Below are 6,882 nucleotides of genomic sequence, written 5' to 3' on the forward strand. Positions count from 1 at the left end.
CATTCATAATTCATTGAAGAGGACAGAAGCAAACACACCGTTACCCATGACAAGCGGCACAACCAAGGATTTCATTTGAACGAAGAATATTTTGTGTTATCGGCCCTGTCTGCTATTAATAGATCGCTCGGCTGGATACCGAGCGATCTAAAAATAATCTGCTAGGTATGTCGACGCTGTCTCAACGTTGTGTGGCTGCTTCTGGCCAATCAGCGTTGTTAAACTCGTACTCGTCCAATGGGAGAGCTTCGTTGCGCTAAGGGTTTGGCGGACGGTTATAAAAGGACCAGCAGCGCTGGGCTGCCACATTTCTTAAACTGACTATCATCCAGTTGAGATACCGCCATGGCCAGAACAAAACAAACCGCCCGTAAATCCACCGGAGGCAAAGCCCCACGTAAACAGCTGGCCACCAAAGCCGCCAGAAAGTCAGCACCAGCCACCGGCGGTGTTAAGAAGCCCCATCGTTACAGGCCTGGAACCGTCGCCCTGAGAGAAATCCGTCGTTACCAGAAGAGCACTGAGCTGCTCATTCGCAAGCTGCCATTCCAGCGCCTGGTCAGAGAAATCGCCCAGGACTTCAAGACTGACCTTCGCTTCCAGAGCTCCGCTGTCATGGCCCTGCAGGAGGCTAGCGAGGCTTACCTCGTCGGTCTGTTTGAAGACACCAACCTGTGCGCCATCCACGCCAAGCGTGTCACCATCATGCCCAAGGACATCCAGCTAGCCAGACGTATCCGTGGTGAGCGTGCTTAAGAGGTTTCTTTTAAGCCCAAACCACCACCCCCTGTCCTCAACCAAGGTCCTTTTTAGGACCACCTGACAACGTTCAGATTAGCAGTGAAGGTCCCCCACCTCACGAGTTTCCACCCACCCACCCACTACACCCCCTGCCCATGTCTGCCACTCTACTACTACTACTACATCTATTAGTATTATTCTGGGGGATGCGGGAGATAGGTTCTATTCATTTATCTCTTTAATTCAACTCACACATCACATTGCTATTTGAATTCGTGTATGCATGCTGTTGATATTGTTTTATTTATCTCAAATGTGAAGAAAGGAGAGAATAAATTTTATATTTTTCTTTCACCCACCCACCCACCACCCTATCCATTGCTTTTTAAAATATATAAAAAAGAAAAACCCTTTAGGGTTAGAGCTAGATATCTAGATCTTAATCGGAGAGCAGAAATTATTCTTAACGACTACACGCCATAGATTATTTAATTATTAGAAGCCTAACTAACCTATTCGTTTCACGATGTAAACAAACCACTGCGAGTACGGAGCGGAGTACGAGAATATTATTTCGTTCGTACTCGACCAATCAGCGTTCGAGATTCTCTCGTACTCGCATAATGAGCTCGCTCGTACTCGCATAATTAGGTGTAGGGAAATATTTCAGTTTTATTCGCACAAAACGGTGAAAATAACGTCTAATACCATATTTTAACATGACAAACGTGGATCTTTTCTATGCCTACACGTGTGGGCAATGAAACTCTTTATTTTTTATCCAAGGGTCGCATAGCAGAATAGGTGAAAAAATGACTTTGAAAACGACACCGTTAGCCGACAAGCCAGCAACATTCCAGTCGACACGGCAAGCTGCTTTTTCATTGGCTGGCTCATTCGCCGACCGCTTTTGGTTGGGCGGTGTCCGCCATATTGAACGAACTCGAGCCCAGGACCGTATATAAGGAGCGAGTTTCTCTGCAGACGGCGTTTTTCGAACACTCGTTCATCAACAAAGAAAAAAAATTCAATATGTCTGGCCGAGGCAAGGGTGGTAAGGGACTCGGCAAAGGAGGCGCCAAGCGTCACAGGAAGGTGTTGCGTGATAACATCCAAGGTATCACCAAGCCAGCCATCCGTCGTCTTGCTCGCAGAGGTGGTGTCAAACGTATCTCTGGTCTGATCTACGAAGAAACCAGAGGTGTCCTCAAGGTGTTCCTTGAAAATGTCATCCGTGATGCCGTCACCTACACTGAGCACGCCAAGAGGAAGACCGTCACTGCTATGGATGTCGTCTATGCTCTGAAACGTCAAGGTCGCACCCTGTACGGCTTCGGCGGTTAAACTCAACCCAGGACCACCCATTTGTTCTACCCATCCGGCCCTTATTAGGGCCACCCATACGTTTCCGAATTAGCTCGAGTGGTTGTAACCCCTACACGAATGTTTTCCATACCTACCCCTTACTTACTGAGTTACTTCTTCCTCCTTATTACTTAGGTTTGATTGTACAATTATTTGGTTGTAGCCTACTTAGTTTATTTATTTAATTTGGGCAGAGTGGTCATCTTTCCTTTGGTTTTTAAGGGGTTTGTTTCCATGGGTGGGGAGGGTCGAGGTAGCCTACCGTGAAGGCACAAAAGAAACAAACAAAAAATATTTCGATATTACAAAAGTGTTCACAGGTATGTGGTGAACTTAGGAAAGAGTACAGGTGGTAAGAATAGGTGTCCAGTGGGGTAAAAACAAAAGACAAAAGATGAAAAAAAGTCTACAACACGTGGTGTTCCCAAGCGGTCACCCATCTAAGTACTAACCACGCCCGACGTTGCTTGACTGCGGTGATCGGACGAGAACCGGTATTTTCAACGTGGTATGGCCGTAGACATCGGTGTGAGAAAATTGGGGCTTATAAATATACTCAAACGAAATCAGCAGTTATTCGTCCTTTTCTGGCTACAATAATGATTTCACTGCTTTCCTCATATTATTTCAATAATAAAAAACGCCCTAAATCGCCACAAAAGCGAAACATTGTTTTAATATCGAATACTATGTGCCTTTTTTTCCCTCTACAGCCATTGGTCGCTATTTTTAACCTGAGGCGGTAACCACCGGTAGACTTCCCTGAGCTACTAATTTTCGAGCATCGCGCGTTGTAAAATACAAAATAAATACATTTTCCCCATTTTCCTTGACTAAAATCAGAAAACCAGGTGCCCCCTGCATCCGACCTGTCCTTTAACTATCGCTTTCATGTGAAATGATCTATCGGAAAGGCGATACTTTAACTTTTTTGGGTCTCCCGCTCACTCACTCCTTCCGAAACATTCTGCACGAATTCATTCAATTTTAATCCAACTCATCACATAGATCTAGATCTAGCCGCCTACAAGTCTACTAATTTAATGTTTGAGAAATAGTTCAATGCTTTTCATTTATTAATTATTCTTTTAACCTTTTCCCACGACAACTGGCACATTTATTTTCAGTCTATTAATATTCTGGCTTTATTTTAAAACACGCAACTAGGCGTCGATCTAGAATTCTAGATCTAACGCTCTAGCTTAACTAAAATAATATAAACAGGAGGGTGGATCTATTCAAAATACTGTTTCAAAAATTACAATAATAATTTCACGGTGAAAAAAAAAAAGGCAGGCGATCCATGGTAAATTAAATGCTAATTAAGGATGTTGCTTAAAAGGTTAGGTTGGCCTGGGACGCCAGTATTTCTCTAGAGTCTAGATCTAGAATTTCTAGATTCTGTAGGAATGAGTAGCCTAGGTATTAATAATTGAATGCATTAGTAATTATTAGTAGCTAACATAAGATTTAGTTCAGTAAAAACTAATAGATCTAGATTTTAGGTCCAATGTTGGCTATCAGACTTGATGCTTGATTGTAATGATTATTAGGTTTGAGCAATTAATTTTTTTAAACATTTTTTTAATTATTAGTATTAGTGAGAAGTCATCATTAGTGGGAGTAAATTTACTTCTTTCCAGTCTGGTTCTGGGTTTCCTTGTAGCCTATATAATCTAGATCTAGTTGGTGATAATATTAATAAATATTGTTTCCCATTTTAAATACTCAGGCGGTTTGTTTGAAAGTCTGACCGCAGCTCCATATTCATTGACTGTCGAAGCACCGCATAAAATGAATTAGCTTATATCCAGGGCTGGCCTGGTCTGCCTGTTATTGTGACTGAATTGTCCTACAGACAAGACCTGAAGAAGCTCTCGTTAAGTAATAAGTGTACAGCTTGCTTTTAGCCTGGCGCGGGGATCTTTCACCGGCCACTTTAACATTCTGCGACAGGGCAGGCCTTTACTTTAAGCTTTAATCTTAGCTGGTTCCGCTTTAACACAGGGTATTCTTTTGTCTTTAAGTATACCGCTTTCTTTTATCAGCCTGTAAACCCTGTGTCGGCTACCGGTATCTCATCCGCCAGGGCAAAACAATTTCCAGTTTTTAAATTAAGCTGGTGTCATTTTTAAAACCAATGATTAGGATTTTGGCACAATGCTTATTTTTCTATATACACAAGATGAATTTCACATCATTTTCTGATTTCAGTTTAAGTTTGAAAGCATGTAAAATGTCAATTTGTCCTGCTATGTGATTTTTCTTCATTTATTTTTTGCTAACCCATGGCATCACATTATGAAGGCTCTACTAATATCTTTAGGCTGGGGCCAGTACCTTAACCGACTGTCGTCAAATGAAAAAACTGACAGAAGAGCGCAATTTAATACACACAACAGATATATATGTATCCGAACAAACAAATAAATATATTGGAACATATATACATACCTTTATATATACACACTGATATATACATATATATATATATTTACATAATAAATACATTATATATGAATATATCTATATATATAATTTATTTATTTATACATATATATATATATATATATATATATTTGTATTATATCCTTATATATTATGAATATATATATTAATTCTTATATGATATATATTTGTAAATATAAATTATATATATGTGTGTATATATATATCCTTCTGTTTGCTGGGGTAGAAAAAAAAAAACTTATAATTATAATATTCTGAAGGATATTATTTTACTTGAGCGTCTTTCGTCTACACTCAAATATATATATTTGAATATACATTCAAATATATATTCAATGAATATACATTTAGACACACATGTAAATATATATATATATATATATATATATATATATATATATATATATATATATATACACAAAACATGCATATATATACATACGTATATATAGACATATATACAATATTCGTCTATTCAATATTTTTACATTATATATATATATATATATATATATATATATATATATATATATATATATATATATATATATTTATATATATATATATATATATTTATATATATTAAAAAAAATATACATATATGAAATACTTTTTACACATATTTATTTATGTTTCTATAATATATGGAAGGATATTAATTTACTCAAGTGTCTGCCTTGGGTGTTTATATAAAAAGAGAAGGGTTGAACTAATGAGAGGAATAAAAAAAATCTTTATATTCAATCTTATTTATTTATTTTGTATATGTTATAGACTGGCATACATTTTTTTCTCTCTGGTTTATGTGAAAGGAGCTTGCAGGGATTCAAATTATTATTTTTTGCATTGAAATTCATTCTTTATTAATCACAGCTATGTTGCAGGCATATAAATACTTCCCTTTGGGCTCAAGTTGCTTTGAAAGAATCCTTGTCAGTATAGAACTAGTACCAGGACCATAAATGTATGCCCCAGGGCAAATGTTAAGAAAACCTCATCATTTTACAACTCCAACTGACCAAGGACTTAAGAAATGATGCTTCTGCGCAAACTTTCTCGTCAGCCGGTAAGAGATCAACCTCCTTTTGATTGTTTAAATTTTAATCTGTGCTGAAATCATTGTGCGGGCTGGCAAAGAAAACCATGAACTTCTTGAAAGCTGTGTACTTGAGCTCATGTTATTTTTTATTTTCTGTAATTTGAAAAAAAAAAAAGTATATATATGATAATAAAAAAAAAAGTTCAGAGTATTTAATTGTTGTTTTGTCTTGTTAAAGAGAATGTATGTTGTGCAGAAGTGTAACCAACTCATTTTCAAGCCAGGACTAGCAAAAGACAAAACAAAAAGAATCATATGATATGATGGTAGTAGGAAAAAAATAAATCAGTGAACAAATGGTGGCAGATGCATGCCTTAGCAATCTGACATGGTAGCTTTAATGAAAGAAAAACAAAAATAATAAAAACACCAAAAGCCACATTCACACAGTTATGTTCAACATATATAATGAAGACAGAAAAAAACCAACCCACCAGAATGGATGTATTGTAATGAAAATGGCAGTTAGCACTGGTGATAAGAATCAAAGTGTTGGCTAATAATTCCTATTACAACAGCCAGCCTTATAATCTGAATTAAAACTATTAAATCCCATTCATCCCTTGGATCTATGCCAAACAACACACAATAAATGATATGCATAGAGGTGTGCTGATGCCCTGTGTGAGATGCAGAATGAAATAGTGTTTTTTAAAAAAAGGAGCCACCCAGTAATAAGTATGTGGCCTTTTTATGTCTAGTTTAAAGGATAGAATTAGCATGAAATGTGTTAAGAGAATAGTGTGTGCAGTTGTTGGGATAGGCATATTACTATGCAGGCCTATGTATGTATGTATATCTATCTCTACTTATTAAAGAAAAGAATGACTAAACAAAAAACAACTGTAACATGGCAGCTACACAGAGTGGGTGGGTAGGTGGATAAGGGAGGGAAAACTCGTTCAATGTAAACCAAAACCGAGCTAATTGGGAATGGGTGGAGGGCCCTGAAAAGGGCCGAGTAGTAGAGCCACACAACAAGCAAGCCAGGTGGTTGTTTGCTGTTGTGTTTATTTGCTGGTGGTGTACTTGGTGACAGCCTTGGTGCCTTCACTGACGGCGTGTTTGGCCAGCTCACCGGGCAGGAGGAGACGGACAGCGGTCTGGATCTCCCTGGAGGTGATGGTGCTGCGCTTGTTGTAGTGGGCAAGACGGCTGGCTTCAGCTGAAATGCGCTCAAAGATGTCGTTGACGAAGGAGTTCATGAT

General features: G+C 38.1%; 1 non-coding gene across 1 annotated transcript; it reads right to left on the reverse strand.

Moving 5' to 3' along the window:
• Nucleotides 1-2,509: 2,509 nt before the first annotated feature.
• On the reverse strand, nucleotides 2,510-2,628 carry LOC131947484 (5S ribosomal RNA). The gene has a single exon (XR_009387887.1). It is a non-coding gene; the product is annotated as a 5S ribosomal RNA (ribosomal RNA).
• Between the last annotated feature and the right edge of the window lie 4,254 nt (nucleotides 2,629-6,882).

The sequence above is a fragment of the Physella acuta genome, unplaced genomic scaffold (genome assembly GCF_028476545.2).
Source record: "Physella acuta isolate Inbredline_101_S28 unplaced genomic scaffold, ASM2847654v3 ptg000594l, whole genome shotgun sequence".
NCBI lineage: Eukaryota > Metazoa > Mollusca > Gastropoda > Physidae > Physella > Physella acuta.